Source organism: Giraffa tippelskirchi, chromosome 6 (assembly GCF_054371585.1).
Source record: "Giraffa tippelskirchi isolate mGirTip1 chromosome 6, T2T-mGirTip1v1.2.pri, whole genome shotgun sequence".
In the NCBI taxonomy this organism is placed as follows: domain Eukaryota; kingdom Metazoa; phylum Chordata; class Mammalia; order Artiodactyla; family Giraffidae; genus Giraffa; species Giraffa tippelskirchi.
In genome coordinates, this window is record NC_137280.1 from 4,002,583 (window position 1) to 4,021,159 (window position 18,577).

Here is an 18,577-nt window from a genome sequence, read left to right on the forward strand (position 1 = left end):
AGATCCCAGTTAGTTGCGTGGGCTCGTTTAAAACACAGCGCGGCCTGTGTAGGGGTGGCCTGTGTAGGGGTGGCCTGTGTAGGGGTGAGGTGTGTTTTGTGGACGACACTTTGAAAATCGTCAACTTAATCTACTCACGAAAGGTCAAGGTCGTTCAAGATTTCTTAAGGGAGGATCACTCATAGAAGGCCCGGAACTGCCTTCTGTTTTGCTGATACTAAAATTAGAGGGAATCATTTTTTTAGAGAAGTAGAGATCTGGGACTGGTATCCGAATGGTGCATCCATTTTAAACCATTTCATCTGCACTGGAGATGATGAACAATAGATGATGCTATTCACCCTTGAAGTGCAGGCAGTTATTCTGAAACTGTGAACCTCTTCCCAAGTAATTCATCTACTAACGAGTAATTTAAGCATAACAGGAATTATCTCCTTGTGTCTATAAGTTTATCTAGGAGAAACATTAAATGAGCAAAAAACATTCACCCAGTTGAACCTGGCCAAGGATGAGCGCACAACCCCTACTCCCAAACACAGACACAGAATCATACCCTCAAACAGCCACAGCTAAATGCACCGAGCACCTTAGTCCTCCATACCTGCTGCTCCAGGCTCCCCTGCGACTTCAGATCACCCCCCTCCTTCCACCGCTTCACCTCGACTCACAAGTCACAACAAGCAAGTGTCAGGTCTTCTTTCAAGATAAGGTGCTGTATTTATTGCAATGTTTCTGCGTGTCTCAACAGCTTAGTATGTGTAAAACTGCTACTCTTTTTATTAGGGTCCTTTTTTTAATGTATCACTGATGGGGTGTTTGAGTGCTGTGCAACGACCCACATTTCCCCATAAACTGCGGGTTTTATTGTGCAGTGTGCAGAGTGTAGTGTTTCTAGGCACACATTGTAACAGAAGTGACTCTCCTGGGTAAGCTGGTGTCACGAGGTTACTCTCTTCTGTTCAGTAACGCAAAGAAAACGTGGCTTCTCTTATCTTTCTGCAACTACATAGTTTTCTTCATGAGGCTCCCACTTGATTGGTAGCATACAGAATTTTACACTCATGAGGTATATCTTATTTAGGCAAGTTATCTCAGTCTGGAACCTGTCTTTCCAGAATCCCACACAGAAACTGGTTAAAAATCCCATAATTTTGTCTTTTCCTTCAAATTGATCACTGTATTTTTGATGTGTAGATCGCACTGCATACCTCCTACTTCTATTCCTGTCTCCTTCTTCCTATACCCCTTGCAGTTAAAAGTGTCCGATTTCCACCTCTATAGTTTTTGGCTTGGACTTCTCTTACATGTTATGTCTCTTCCTGAGGCAACTAGCCTCACGTTTCAGGCGGATTAGTTGAAGCACTAACTTTTGTAGGCTATGGAAGAACCTAAGGTTGGTCTACAGGGTGTCTCTTGATATTTACTAAGAAAGAGTAAAAGAATAGAAATTCTTTTATCTCCCAACAAAGCCTGGCTTTCAAGATTGTTTTCTAGTTTCAGAATCAAAAAAGCCCCCTCTGGATATCAACATTGGAAAGATAAAAAAAAAAAAAAAGTTTTCTTTTTTTTTTCCTCTGTTCATCCTGTAATAACAATTTGAATCCAAGGCAGTAGACCCTTACCACCTCCCACAGGATGGGGGAAAGTCACCCCCCCCCCCAAAATATGACATAACAATAATAATGAGAATTTTTTCAACAAATACTAGTTTTGTCACAAGTATATAACCTATTTAGATTGACATAGGCGTAATATTGTTTATCAGAAAGAAAAAGCTATGTAAAAACACATAGAACACTGGAACCCTAACCATGCTTTGAGTCCTTTGAAAAAACTCATACTTTTTAAAATTCTCAGACAACTTGGCAAAGAGTAAGCTTCTACTTCAGAAAGGGCACAGCAGTCTCTTCATCAGAGCAGAGCTAAGGCGGAGTATATAACGAGGAGACAATCAGGGGACCAGTGTTAGTCCCTACATTGGAGTCTTGCGGCCTTTCAATTTTATTGGACTACACCACCAAACACAACTCCTGGAAAGTATTCTTTCTTATATATTTGTAGTGAGAAAAATAAATTATATTTATAACCTGATAAGAAGTTGCATTACAATGGCCTAGTACTCCCCAAGCTAGCTCAATAAGAAACTAGCTCCATGTATAAAATTGAAGGAATACAGAGAAATCTGGCAATTTACCTGAATGTCAAACACTGAAAAATAATTGTTGTTCAGTCACTAAGTCGTGTCCAACTCTTTGCAACCCCATAGACTGCAGCCTGCCAGACTTCCCTGTCCTTCATTACCTCCCAGACTTTCCTCAAACTCCCGGCTATTGTTGGTGATGCCATCGAACCATCTCATCCTCTGTCACCCCCTTTTCCTCCTGCCTTCAATCTTTTCCAGCATCAGGGTATTTTCCAGTGAGTCAGTTCTTCCAATCAGGTGGCCAAAGTATTGGAGTTTCAGCTTCAGGATTGATTTCCTTTAGGATCAACTGGTTTGTTCTCCTTGCAGTTCAAGGGACTCTCAAAAGTCTTCTCTAGCAACAAAATTCAAAAGCATCGATTTTTCAGCTTCAGCCATCTTAATGGTCCAGCTCTCACATCTGTACCTATCTACTGGAAAAACCATAGCTTTGCCCATATGGACCTCTGTTGGCAAAGTAATGTCTCTGCTTTTAATATGCTCTCTAGGCTTGTCATATCTTTTTTTCCAAGGAGCAAGTCTTTTAATTTCATGGGGGCAGTCACCATCTGCAGTGATTTTGGAGCCCCAAGAAAATAAAATCTGTCACTGTTTCTACTTTTTACCCTTCTATTTGCCATGAAGTGATGGGACCAGATGCTATAATCTTAGTTTTTTGAATGCTGAGTGTTAAGCCAGCTTTTTCACTCTTCGCTTTCACTTTCATCGGTCGGCACTTTAGTTCCTCTGCTTTCGAGCATTAGAGTGGCATCATCTGCATATCTGAGGTTGTTGATGTTTCTCCAGAAATCTTGATTCCATCAGGTGACAATATACAGCTTTGACATACTTCTTTCCCAATTTTGAACCTGTCCATTTTTCAATGTCCACTTCTGGTGCCTCATAACCTGCACACCGATTTCTCAGGAGACAGCTAAGGTGGTCTGGTATTCCTATCTCTTTAAGAATTTTTCACAGTTTGCTGTGACCCACACAGCCAAGGCTTCATAATATGGTCCTTCAAAATAATATGATTTACTTAAAAACCAAATAATGGGCTGCAATTTAATGTTGGTGTTTAGTGGCTCAGTGGTGTCTGATTCTTTTGAGACCCCATGGACTGTAGCCCACCAGGCACATGGGATTTTTCTCAGGCAAGAATACTGGAGTGGGTTGCCATTTCCTCCTCCAGGAGATCTTCCTTATCCAGGGATTGAACCCGCATCTCCACGTCTCAGGTACTCCATGTGTAGTGTTATATACACATGTGTAATGTTAAATATATAGATGTTTAAGTAAGTTAAATTTATTTAAGTAAGCTCATTTTTGCTTATTTAAGTTAATTTTTATTTAAGTTAACTTTTAATTTATTAAGTTGCACATTCAAGTCTTAATTTTCTTAAGATTTAGGTTCATCAGTCTTATATAACTCTAAGTTATACTTATACTTTTGGTAATTGTATTAAAATAAAAATAAGTGCTTATTCTTAATATATTCTTTGATTGAAATTTAAGTTAATTCTTTTCTAAGAAATTGAATTTCTCTATAAAACTAATCCAATTTACAAACAATTATAATGTCTTAAACATTCATGGAACTAAATATATAACTTTAGTACATCTGTTTCTCTCAATATTTTAAATGCCTAAAGGGAAGATATAAATATAGCATGCACTCTTTTTCTAAATAGATGCTATAAATATTATTAAGCTATAATTATTATTTCAAGTAACTTAACAAAATTTAACAGATTACACTAAATATTTTAAAAGTTAACAGAAAAATTGTAATAGTGACTTAATTTGTCTTTTCTCTACTTATTTTTTCATCTTTTTAGAGCTTAAAGATACTTAGAGAGGAGAATAGAGTTTCCATTGTACTCAGACAGAATACAAGATCATAATATAGATATGTATCTCTTTATCATGTATTTGAGCCCAAAGGAAAACATTGGGCCCTATATATTCTCTCAGGTTCTGAGCAAGGTACAGGTAAATGCCTTAAAATTTTTCATAGAGTTAATTCCATATGCTTGGTCACAAATAAAAGACAAGTCCACATATTTCAGCTGAGAATTTGTTTTGCAGCTTTAGTGAATCACTTTTTCTTTTCCACTTTATCATGATCTCTTGACTCTGTTTTTAGCTCATTGGATGGAGAAGTATAATTTTGTAACCCACTAAGGTTGCAGGTAGCTTCCAGCACTTGTTGAAGGAATTCATCTAATCTTCTCACTGCCTGAGAGGATTCTGAATTCTTTTCTTATTTTTTTTTCCTCTAACTCTTGGCCGTGATTCAACAGAAAGTTGATTAGCTCAACCGTATCTCTGCAGGTAGAAATAGTAGGTCTGGAGTGGAATGTTAAGCATAGTTTACCCAAATGTCAAATAAAATATGCACCTTTCAGTTTTCACAGTACAAGCTTGAAGAGCATGTGGATAATATGGATGGGAGATGAGTAAGATGGGAGAGAAGCAGCTCAAATGAAAAATAATAAGATCTACCTCTAGCCTGACTCTCATATTTAATCTTTGACAATCACTGAGAAAAGGATGATCTATTATAATTCCGCCTCAAGTTTCTATACCTGAAATTCTTTCAGTGACATAAAAAACAAAGGAAGTGGTATATTGTCTGGAAGTTTTTTAAGCCAATAGCTACTGTAGCAATATATATATATATATATATATATATATATATATATATATAGCTTATAGTAAAGCATCGCCTCCTTGTGTTAGCATTCTACATGAATGGATCACTTCAAATACACTGACTTTGCATCCTGACTTTAAACTATATAGTGTTTTGTCCTTTGATCAGAATCTGGAGTCTGCTGACTGGTTGAATGCAAATGTTTAATATTTGTTTATGCGTGTATGCATCTCAGTTGTGTTCAACTCTGTGCGACCCCATGGACTACAGCCCGCCAGTCTCCTCTCTCCATGGGATTCTCCAGGCAAGAATACTGGAGTGGGTTGCCATTCCCTTCTCCAGGGGATCTTCCTGAGCCAGGGATCGAACACAGGTCTCCTGCATTGCAGGCAGATCTTTACTGTCTGAGCCACCAGAGAAGCCCTAATATTTGTTTAATAATCTAGAACTGTGTAATCATACCAAAGTTTCCCAAATACCATTATGAATACAAGCCATTACCCTGTAACCTATTGATTATATTTTGATGTAGGTTTTGATACAATACAAAGTATCAATGAGCAGGCATTTTCTGCCATTTTCTCTTATATCTTTTATGTCCTTTGTCTCCTTACTATTTTCCTTGGCAATCTTCACTTGCCCTATTAACTTGATCATTTTTGTTTTCGATACTTTCTGAAAGAGAGAATTCTCTGCAATGGCAGTGGTATTGTTCTGAGAAATGAACTGAATGATAAGTTAACCTCCCCATTGTCCAATAGCTAGTTAAGTGAAGTAGTGAAGTTAAAAGAAAATTATATGCCAAATGTTCAAAGAAATATAAAGTCTAGATATGAGAATCCTTCTGTGACACATTATGGGAGTTGTAAGAAAATAAATATTACTAACTTTTGCAGTGTTTCTTACCCCAACCACTAATATTGTTTATGGCCTTTTTATAATTTTTCGTCCACATCGTTTTAACAATGTGTTAACTGATCTCACTGTCTGATGCATTTGCTGCTAACACTTTTCTACAGACTTGTCATATCACTTTGTCTAGAGCACAACTTCTAATTATCCTTCTTTTGAGTCCTGTGTTTATTTATCTTACAAACCATTTTTAAACACTTATTATGTGCTGAGAAACTGTTAGGCACTGTTTTTTTAGGGAAAGTCACTAATAAGTATAGTCTATATACTATGAAAGACATACGCTTGAATTGCATGGAGAAAGGAACTTTACCAAGAAGTCAAGGAAAAATTGCCCTGAAGAAATGACAGCTAAACTGAATTTTAAACTAGTCAGGCAAAAATTCACAGGGCATAAATTGATAAGAGAAAAGACAGAGCATCTTTGGGCATCTACAATATAGTGCATAAAAAGCTTTTCATTCCACATGATCAAGACTAGTTGCTGATTAAATAGATTAAATAATCATTTAAGAAATGATACATTAATACTATATTAGTTAGATGCGTATTAGGCACTGTAGCAAAATGCAGGGCTTTTAACAAGACGGAAGTCCACTTCACACATAAATGTCTGAATACTGGCTACCTGTGACTGATGTAGTAGCTGTGATGGGACTCAGACTTTTTCTACCTTGTTGTGATTTTATGCTGGCAGTGCTGTCTTTCTGCTCTTGGTTGACGATAGCTGACCAGCCGTTCCCGCCGGTGGGAGTGGCCGTGGTCCACCTGCTCTGATGCTGCCTCTGTCTTCCCTGCACTAACTTCGCTCCTACGTGGACAGGAGGAGATGAAGGGACTCTGGACATTATCTTTTTACATGTCTGACTCTGGGAATGTGTTTTGTGACCACATCAGCTTGCTTTGAGCCTATTTTATGTGATCATAAGTATGAGTGATGGCCTAAACAGGCTCCTTTGGCAAGGAGTTCAGTCTCTGGAGAGTTCAGGTATTGGTCTGATATCCAATTATTGGCATCACTCCAACAAGTTCTGACATGTGCAACTTGTTGTCCCCAGGTTGAGGCAATTTCAGGCAAGTCTATGGTTGCAAAGGCCAATTACCCTCCATGGATAACTCATACTTATTGTCAGTGACGGAACATAATCCTGATTTGAATTGTGAAATCAAAATGGTGATCCTTGCCCCTTGCTAATTGATCATCCTGACTTTTTTGTTGCTCTTCAGACACTAAGTCGTGTCTGACTCTTTGTGACCCCATGAACTGCAGTGCATCAGGTCTCCTTGTCCTTCACTGTCTCCCAGAGTTTGCTCAAACTCACGTCCATTGAGTCAATGATGCCAACCAACCATCTCATCCTCTGTTGCCCCTTCTCCTCTTGCCCTCAATCTTTACCAGCATCAGGGTCTTTTTCCAATGAGTAGGCTCTCCCACCTTACCTTCTCCCAAGTTCCCCTTTTCTTTTGCAGGTAGCACCGGGAAGATCAGATAAGCTGAGTGATTAGGTAGACATCCAATGATGAAGCCATCAATAGTCCTTTCATCTTAAAATCGTTGCATTTATGAGTGATTTTCTTGAAATCTTTAGAGGTGTACTCAAGTTGGGTATACTCTCTCCTTTCTCAGTGTGAAGAAGAAAGGAAAGGATGGTTCATAAGTACTGCACATTCCCTCTAGGCAGCTCTACCCATCCCAACCGCTCCTCTCTTATTAAATAAAGTGGAGAAAGATAAGGAGGAAAGAGGAGTGATAGATAACACCACCCAATAAGCATTATTATACAACCCACATATAAGATGGTGGAGTAGAAGGATGTGCTCATATTCTCCTGTGAGAACACCAAAATCATAACTAGCTGCTAAACAACCATCAACAGGAGAATGTTGGACCCCACCAAAAAAGAGATACCCTGCAACCAAGAGCAAAGGAGAAGCCCCAACAAGATGGTAGGAGGAACACAATCATATTTTAAATCAAATCTCAGACCTACCAGAGACAATTGGAGGGCTCAAACAAAACCTTGTGTGCACCAGGACCACGGTAAAGGAGCAGTGACCCCCACAAGAGACTGAGCCAGACTGTCTTTGAGTGTTTGAGTGTCTCCTACAGAGGCGCGGGTCCCAGTGACCTGCCACAGGGACTTGGGAGGTACAGCGTGTGGCATAGGTCCTCTTGGAGGAGGCGCCATTATCCCTACTACAGAGCCGCAGAGCAGACGACCCCCAAACTGGAGAACAATTATATCAAAGAAGTTCTTGCACTGTTGCAAAAGTTCTAGGGCCCACAAAGATTTCCCAACCTGGGGATCCAGCAAAAGCACTGAGAACCCCCAGGGAAACAGACTCTTGGGGTGCACAACAAAACCTTGTATGCACCAGGACCCAGAGAAAGGAGCAGTGACCCCACAAGAGACTGAGCCAGACTTGCCTGTGAGGGTCCAGGAGGCTGTGGTGGAGGTGTGGGTTGACAGTGGCCTGCCGAGGGTCAGGGGCACTAACTACAACAGTCCTGGGAACCGAAGCATGCTGGCATCAGTGCTTTTGAAGGAAGTCACCATTAATATCATTACAGGTACCATGGTTTGGCCTCAGGCCGTACTACAGGTAGGAAACACAATCCACCCATCAGAAGAAAATTATATTAAAGATTTACTGAGCATGGCCCTGTGGTATTGGAGAAGACTCTTGAGAGTCCCTTGGACTTCAAGGAGATCCAACCAGTCCATCTTAAAGGAAATCAGTCCTCATTGGAAGTACTGACGCTGAAGCTGAAACTCCAATACTTTGGCCACCTGATGCGAAGAGATGACTCATTGGAAAAGACCCTGATGCCAGGAAAGATTGAGGGCAGGAAGAGAAGGGGATGACAGACGATGAGATGGTTGGATAGTATCACTGACTCAATGAACATGAGTTTGAGTCAGCTCTGGAGTTGGTGATAGGGAAGCCTGGCATGCTGCAGTCCATGGGGTCACAAAGAGTCAGACACGACTGAACGACTGAACTGAACTGAGCTGAGCATGGCTCTGTCTACCAGAGCAAAACTCAGTTTTACCCACTCCCACCAGGAAGCTTCCACAAGCCTCTTATCCTTATTCATCAGAGGGCAGACAGAATGAAAACCACAATCACAGAAAACTAACCAAACTGATCACATGGATCACAAAGTTGTCTAACTCAATGAAACTATGAGCCATGCGGTGTAAGGTCACCCAAGATGGACGGGTCATGGTGGAGAGTTCCAACAAAACGTGGTCCGATGGAGAAGGGAATTGCAAACCACTTCAGTATTCTTGCTTTGAGCACCCCATGAACAGTATGAAAAGGCAAAAAGCTATGACACTGAAAGATGAACTCCCCAGGTCGGTAGGTGCCCAATATGCTCCTGGAGAAGAGCGGAGAAATAACTCCAGAAAGAAAGAAGAGACGGAGCCAAAGCAAAACAACACCCAGCTGTGGATGTGACGAGTGATGGAAGTAAAGTCCGATGCTGTAAAGACCAATACTGCATAGGAACCTGGAATGTTAGATCCATGAATCAAGGCAAATTGGAAGTGGTCAAACAGGAGATGGCAAGAGTGAACGTTGACATTTTAGGAATCAGCGAGCTAAAATGGACTGGAATGGGTGAATTTAACTCAGATGACCATTATATCTACTACAGTGGGCAAGAATATCTTAGAAGAAATGGAGTAGCCATCATAGTCAACAAAAGAGTCCAAAATACAGTACTTGGATGCAATCTCAAAAACGACAGAATGATCTCTGTTCGTTTCCAAGGCAAACCATTCAATGTCACAATAATCCAAGTCTATGCCCCGACCAGTAATGCTGAAGAAGCTGAAGTTGAACGGTTCTATGAAGATCTACAAGACCTTCTAGAACTAACACCCAAAAAAGATGTCCTTATCATTATAGGAAACTGGAATGCAGAAGTAGGAAATCAAGAAATACCTGGAGTAACAGGTGAGTTTGGCTTTGGAGTACAGAACGAAGCAGGGCAAAGGCTAACAGAGTTTTGCCAAAAGAACACATTGGTCATAGCAAACACCCTCTTCCAACAACACTAGAGAAGACTCTACACATGAACATCACCAGATGGTCAGTACCAAAATCAGATTGATTATATCCTTTGCAGCCGCAGATGGAGAAGCTCTATACAGTCAGCAAATACAAGATCAGAACCTGACTGTGGGTCATCATGAACTCCTTATTGCCAAATTCGGACTTAAACTGAAGACAGTAGGGGTAACCACTAGGCCATTCAGGTATGACCTAAATCCAATCCCTTATGATTATACAGTGGAAGTGAGAAATAGATAAATGGGATTAGATCTGATAGAGTGCCTGAGAACTATGGACAGAGGTACGTGACATTGTACTGGAGGCAGTGATCAAAATAATCCCCAAGAAAAAGAAATGAAAAAAAGGCAAAATGGTTGTCTGAGGAGGCCTTACAAATAGCTGAGAAAAATAGAAGCAAAAGGCAAAGGAGAAAAGGTAAGATATATCTATCTGAATGCAGAGTTACAAAGAATAGCAAGGAGAGTGAGAAAGCCTTCCTAAGTGAACAATGCAAAGAAATAAAGGAAAACAATAGAATGGGAAATATTAGAGATTTCTTCAAGAAAATTAGAGATACCAAGGGAATATTTCATGCAAAGATGGGCACAATAAAGGACAGAAATGGTATGGATTTAACAGAAGCAGAAGATATTAAGAAGGGGTGGCCAGAATACACAGAGAACTGTACAAAGAAAATCTTAATGACCCAGAAAACCATGATGATGTGATCAATCACCTAGAGCCAGACATCCTGGAATGTGAAGTCAACTGGGCCTTAGGAAGCATCACTATGAACAAAGCTAGAGGAGGTGATAGAATTCCAGCTGAGCTATTTCAAATCCTAAGAGATGATGCTGTGAAAGTGCTGCACTCCACATGGCAGCAAATTTGGAAAACTCAGCAGTGGCCACAGGACTGGAAAAGATCAGTTCTCAATTCACTCCCAAAGAAGGGCAAGGCCAAAGAATGTTCAAATTACCACATAATTGCACTCATTTCACATACTAGCAAAGTAATGCTCAAATTCTAGAAGTCAGACTTCAACAGTATGTGAACTGAGAATTTCGAGATGTTCAAGCTGGATTTAGAAAAGGCAGAGGAACCAGAGTTCAAATTGCCAGCATCTGTTGGATCATAGAAAAAGCAAGAAAATTTCAGAAAAACATCTACTTCTGTTTCATTGGCTATGCTAAAGCTTTTGTGTGGATCACAACAAACTATGGAAAATTCTTCAAGAGATGAGAATACCATACCACTTTACCTGCCTCCTGAGAAACCTGTATGCAGGTCAGGAAGCAACAGTTAGAACCAGACATGGAACAACAGACTGGTTCCAATTTGGGAAAGGAGTGCATCAAGGCTGTATATTGTCACCCTGTTTATTTAAATAATATGCAGAGTACATCATGCAAAATACTGGGCTGAATGAAGAACTAGCTGGAATCAAGATTGCTGGGAGAAATATCAATAACCTCAGATATGCAGATGACACCATCCTTATGGCAGAAAGTAAGGAGCAACTAAAGAGTCTCTTGATGAAGTTGAAAGAGAAGAGTGAAAAAGCTGGCTTAAAGCTCAACACTCAGAAAATGAAGATCATGTCATATGGCCCCATCACTTCATGGCAAATAGATGGGGAAAGAATGGAAACAGTGACAAACTTTATTTTCTTGGGCTACTAAATCACTACAGATGGTGACTGTAGCCATTTCAGTTCAACTGAAATTAAAAGACACTTGTTCCTTGGAAGTAAAGCTATGACTAACCTACACAGTGTATTAAAAATAAAAGACATTTTATAAGAGAGCAAAGAGAACAAATAAGAGAACAAAGTTCTGCCCAGTCAAAGCTGTGATTTTTCCAGTAGTCATGTATGGATGTGAGAGTTGGACCATAAAGAAAGCTGAATGTCAAAGAATTGATGCTTTTGAACTGTGGTGTTGGAGAAGACTCTTGAGAGTCCCTTGGACTGCAGAGAGATCAAGCCAGTCAATCAGAAAGGAAATCAGTCCTGGGTGTTCAGTGGAAGGACTGATATTGAAGCTGAAACTCCAATACTTTAGCCACCTGATGTGAAGAGCTGAATCATTGGAAAAGACCCTGATGCTGGGAAAGATTGAAAGTGGGAGGAGAAGGGGACAACAGAGGACGAGATGGTTGGATGGTGTCACCAACTGAAAGGACATGAGTTTGAGCAAGCTCCGGGAGTTGGTGATGGACAGGGAGGCCTGGTGTGCTGCAGTCTTTGGGGTTGCAAGGAGTTGGACACGACTGAGTGACTGAAGAACAACAATAGGTATGGGAGGTAGATGATAATAAGACAAACAGTAAGAATTGAAATAAAAATAACCACCACAGAAGCCTACCAATGAGTATCATATAATGATATGCCAACCTCTCTCTAAGAGTTTTTCATATACTCTTTCACATAATTACTCCCCTAAGCATATTGGAGAAGGATATAGCAATCCACTCCAGTATTCATGCCTGGATAATCCCATGGACAGAGGAGCCTGCGGGGCTACAGTCCACGTGGTTGCAAAGAGTCAGACATGACTGAGCAACTTCACTTTCAAGCATGTTGGGGTAGTATAATTTTTTTGAGGCATCAAGTTGGATGATTTTCTCATTTCCAGTCTAGTGAGTATCAAAACTAGAATTTGATCCCAAGCAGTCTTGCTCCTGAGCCTGGTGGTATGATCAGCTACAAATATATTGATTCTCAGGCACCATGGGACCTTGAGGTTCAACTGTCAAGATAACAGGGAGACTGCATAAGTACAATTTAAAGGAAATATTGAAACATGAGAAAATGTCATGTGTATGCTCTAAAGCTGCGAGAGAGGGGATGAGTCAGAATAAAGTTCTGGTGTGGCCAAAGAAGCAGTCATATCTCCTACAGACAGATGCTACGTTCCCTAAACCAAGTAACAGTTTTTTGGAAGGGATATTAAAGATCATTTTTGACCCCGTATCAGTCTTTTCTGTCACAGCTGCACACATGAGCAACATGCTGTCAACAGAATAACCTTCTTAAGGCTTCAGGGATGCTGATGTATAGCAGGTGCTTTAAATCTCAATGACTATTGAGACTTCTTTTGTACTGTTTCAGTATGCCCACACATCTAACAAATGCTGTAACCATGAATAAAGTGGACTTTATTTCAGTCTTGCAAAGGCAAATTGAAACGTTTAAAGATTTTCTAGTTAGAACTGGTGAACTGTTGCTTTTACTGAATTCGTAGATTTTTCAACATGGTTGATTTTGTATGTGTATGAGGGCTGTGTCTTTATAAAGCTGCCTCTTTAAGAAATAGGGAATTATCTATCTTATGTTGCTTTACAATATTCAAATGCACATATCTTACATACTAATGCAAACGTAATAATAGAATTATACAGCCACAGTAGAAATCCAAGATGTTAATTATATAATGTTGTCACTAAATTTGTAATCCACTTAATTTAATCATTATTGCAAATGTTTTATGACTTGACAGCTGTTATAAGAAAGGTAAAATGTGGCATATAGTAAAAAAGAAAAAAAAAATCAACCTTTTACTGAATGGTCTTAACACTTGTGCGCGCGTGTGTGAGTGTGTGTGCGTGTGTGCGTGCGTGTGTATGCGTGCGTGTGTGTGAGTGTGTGAGTGTGTGTGTGTGTGTGTGCTCAGTGGCTCGTTATGTCTGACTTTTTGTGACCCAAAGGACTGTAGCCCTCCAGGTTCCTCTGTCCATGGGACTCTCTAGGCGAGAATACTGGGGTGGGTTACCATTTCCTCCTCCAGGGCATCTTCCCAACCCTGGGATGGAACCAGCATCTCCTGCATCTCCTGAATTGGCAGGCATCGGATTCCTTTCCCAATGAGCCACCCTGGAAGTCCCCTTGACCCTTGACAGTACCTATAAGTTAGAAGTACAGAAGTCGGAGTTTTGAATCATGTGAGCTATGATTAACCTGAGTATTTCCAAAAAGATTTATAGAAACATTGTTATAATTTATCGCCACCAACAAATAGAGGTAACCTACAGCTTTTTGAATTTTGATGTTAGTGATATACGCATAAAGTATAAGGGACATACATTATCTATACCAACATACCATGGATTTTATTACTCACATGGCATCTACAACATTCTCCCCACCAGAAACATAGCAGGAATATTGAAATATGAAGTGATAAAATGTTTCAGACATTTTAGATGCCTAATCTCTAAGTAAACAAAGAAAGAGTAAAGCAAAAAAAGAGAGGTAAATAAGAAGTGTGAGTGATACAAATTTATTAATAGGCAGCACTTAAGACGAAGGGAAAAGATTATGGGGAGAGCATACAAAAATACCTGAATAACTTCCCTAAAATCACGGACACACAAAACAGCCCCTCAGAGGTAGTTTCCTATCCTTTCCTACAGATAGAAGTTTAAACACGCTAGTACATTCTAGTAACAGTTACATCATCGTCACAAGCCACACCTACAATTGAAAATGTTTGCTTTGCCAGCATTGAATTGTCACATTTCTAAGATAAAATATTGATGGCTTAATGTCATTTTATTTTTGTACATATTTTAGGAACCCACTCATAATGAGACTCTCTTCCCAACAATTCCCCTGCTAACATAATAATTTATACAGCATCACCTGCTGATCGTGGAGCTCCACTCTGAGGAGGGATGCAGTTGTGCATAATTAATTATATTCACATTTTAATATTCATATTGCTGGTCATGATTTATTATCCAACCTTTATATGCAGGGCAAAGGCATAATAAAAGACACATTTTTAAAAAGCTGTTCTACTTTTTGTTAGCAGAACTAATTGATTTGTAGATGAGCACATTTTCCTTTACTTAATGAAAGCACATTTTGATTACACTGTGAATAAAATCACGATTAGTTTTCCCTTTTTAAAATATGCACAAATTATTTTTCTCATTTATCAATTTCTTACTTGATTTAGGGCCAACAACCATGAACTCAACCATTCTTATTTAAAACTTTCTATGGTACTATATCTTGTCCCCCTCTTAAATTTAGCAGTAAAAACATACATGTTCATTCACTAACAAGCAAAATTTAAAATAAGGAGAAAAATTACTACTGAGAAATAGACTCCACATCTTCTATGTAGATATGTGGAGCTAATTTGTTGTTACTGAATATTAGTACCCTGCTTATTTAACTTATACGCAGAGTACATCATGAGAAAAGCTGGGCTGGATGAAGCACAAGCTGGAATCAAGATTGCCGGGACAAATATCAATAACCTCAGATATGCCAATGACACTACCCTCATGGCAGAAAACAAAGAAGAACTAAAAGAGTCTCTTGATGAAAGTGAAAAAGGAGAGTGAAAGAGTTGGCTTAAAGCTCAACATTCAGAAAACTAAGATCATGGCATCTGGTCCTATCACCTCATGGCAAAAAGATGGGGAAACAGTGGAAACAGTGAGAGACTTTATTTTGGGGGGCTCCAAAATCACTGCAGATGGTGACTGCAGCCATGAAATTAAAAGATGCTTACTCCTTCTAAGAAAAGTTATGAACAACCTAGACAGCATGTTAAAAAGCAGAGACATTACTTTGCCAACAAAGGTCCATCTAGTCAAGGCTATGGTTTTTCCAGTGGTCATGTATGGATGTGAGAGTTGGACTATAAAGAAAGCTGAGCGCCAGAGAATTGATGCTTTTGAACTGTGGTGTTGGAGAAGACTGTTGAGAGTCCCTTGGACTGCAAGGAGATCTAGCCAGTCCATCCTAAAGGAGATCAGTCCCAGATACTCATTGGAAGGACTGATGTTGAAACTGAAACGCCAGTCCTTTAGCCACCTGTTGCGAAGAACTGACTCATTGGAAAACACCCTGATGCTGGGAAAGATTGAAGGCAGGAGGAGAAGGGGACGACAGAGGATGAGATGGTTGAATGGCATCACCAACTTGATGAACATGAGTTTGAGTAAACTCTGGGAGTTGGTGATGGACAGGGAGGCCTGGCATGCCGCAGTCCATGGGGTCGCAAAGAGTCGGACACAACTGAGCGACTGAACTCAACTGAACTGAATATTAGTAGAATTTATAAATATTTGTGATAACATGAATATTTGGCTGTATGCTATAAATTAAGCTCAAATCAGATCTAATATCAAATATTACTGTATCAGTAGAGGACATTGGGCTTCCCTGGTGGCTTAGCAGTGAAAATCTGCCTGCCAATGCAAGAAATGAGGGTTTGATCTCTGGGTGGGGAAGATCCCCTGGAGAAAGAAATGGCAACCCAGTCCAGTATTCTTGCCTGGGAAATCCCATGGATAGAGAAGCGTGGCAGTCTATATAATCTTTATCCCCTAGAAATTTCCTTAGGAGTTAGTTAACAAAAGATAAAACTGATACTGATTTCACAGGGTAATCAATAACAGATACTGATTTATATAAAATAATGATTTTCCCTACTGCAACATTTAATTAGGGAAATTCATTCAACCTCATGCAGACAAATCCCCAGTGTGCAGTTTGTGCATCTCCTAAATTTGAACATGAGCTGATTAACATATAAGTCAATATTTAAACTGAATTTGGGGAATTATATTTTAACAATACAAGAGCAGTGGATTTGATTAAATAACATTTCCATTTAAAAGAAATTATGAGTGTTGAATCTGTGATCTGAATGTTAGTCAAATTACAAAAGAGGATGGAGAGAACTTGGCTACTTCTCATGTGATAAGTGTAGCGTGGATAATAGTATATATTTTTCTCTAGTTGAGATGACTTATATTTATAATAGGAAAAAAATGCTCTGTTTCAGTAATCATATTCAACTTGAAATTCAGCTTAGGAGTATCATGAAGTTAATGACTATTCGTGGATAATAGTATATATTTTTCTCTAGTTGAGATGACTTATATTTATAATAGGAAAAAAATGCTCTGTTTCAGTAATCATATTCAACTTGAAATTCAGCTTAGGAGTATCATGAAGTTAATGACTATTTTCTTTAGTTGATGAATATATGTATGCTGCTGCTACTGCTAAGTCGCTTCAGTCGTGTCCGACTCTGTGCGACCCCATAGACAGCAGCCCACCAGGCTCCTCTGTCCCTGGGATTCTCCAGGCAAGAACACTGGAGTGGGTTGCCATTTCCTTCTCCAATGCATGCACGCATGCTAAGTCACTTCAGTCGTGTCTGACTCTGTGCGAACACATGAACAGCGGCCCACCAGGCTCCTCTGTCCACGGGACTCTCCAGGCAAGAATACTGGAATGGGTTACTATTTCCTTCTCTGAATATATGCATATATGTATATATATTTTTGGCTGGAAATCATTAAACTTCATAAATTACAGTCTACAGAATATTTCTATATAGCAAATTAGAAAAACCCATTAATTAATCTCAGTTTATGACGTGCTTCATTCTATTAAGTATAAACTTCAAGGGAAAAGCAAAATACAAGAGAAGAAAGAATAGAGGAAAAAATCAGAGGTTAATTGCCTTAGTTTATCACAGTAGTTTTGACAGCTCTGATCCATTAAAATATGTGTAGAAATGGATGATTGTATTCTCAGTAAAACTGTGTTTGGAGAAATTTTATTCAAATATTGTTGTTTTAATTCCATTTTAATCTGAATAAAAGCTGAATAAATTACATTTATAGAAATGTCAGCTTTTGTATGTATACATTTTACATTTAAAATATTGCATGCTTTTCTTATGACTTACCAATGAAATAAGCACATTCACATCACTTTATTTGTAGAAAAGGAGAAATATTCACCTAAGTTGCATTTTATTTTTCTTTTCTACTTGTTTCCTCTTTTAGTAGGTAAATCAGAACATTAGGGGGAAAAAAAGAACATTAGAGAAACTGTATTAATTATCTATTGGAGAAGGAAATGGCAACCCACTCTCGTATTCTTGCCTGGAGAATCTCATGGTCAGAAGAGCTGGGCAGGCTACAGTCCGTGGGGTCGCAAGAGTCACCATTAGACACCTATAACTACATAACAAGCTATCATAAAGCCTCAGTCTAAGGTAACAAGCACTGGCTGTTTCATTATTTCTGCGGGAAAAGAGTTCAGAGCAGCCTACCTGGTGGTTCTGATTTAAAGTCTCTCACGAGGCTTCCGTCCAGGTGTCAGCTGGGGCTACAGCCAACTCAGGGTTTGACTGGGGAAGACATTCTTCCCACATCATTCGTGTGGTTGCTGATGGTGCTTAGCTCTGCACCATGTGGCTTCTTCACAGAGCGACTGATGACAGGTGCCTTGGAAAAGCAGAAGAAATCCAAGAAAAAGTGAGTGTACCCGAGATGGGAGACGCCATCTTTTTATAACCTAATCTAGGAAGTAATGTTCCATTTTCTGCTGTGAATGTAAATGAAAGTCGCTCAGCCTACAGTCCATGGAATTCTTCAGGCCAGAATACTGGAGTGGGTAGCCTTTCCCTTCTCCAGGGGATCTTCCCAACCAAGGGATCAAACCAGTTCTCCCACATTGCAGGCAGATTCTTTACCAGCTGAGCCACCAGGGAAGCCCATTCCATCTCCTGCTAAGTTCTGTTTATTAAAAGTGGGTCTCCCATTCTCCTCATTAGATGTAAGTCCAGCTCACACTCACACAGAGGTGAATTACACTCTACTTGTTGAAGAAAAGAGTATTATTTTACATTTCTATTGTTGCTTTAACAAATGATAGGCATACTTCATTTTATTGCACTTTACAGATACTGCTTTTGTGTGTGTGTGTGTGTGTGTGTGTGTGT

The 18,577-nt window shown here is 39.5% G+C and overlaps 1 protein-coding gene across 21 annotated transcripts in view; it reads left to right on the plus strand.

Moving 5' to 3' along the window:
• The window catches only part of RALYL (RALY RNA binding protein like), a 548,770-nt gene that overhangs the window by 350,473 nt on the left and 179,720 nt on the right, over window positions 1–18,577 (plus strand). The window lies entirely within an intron of this gene.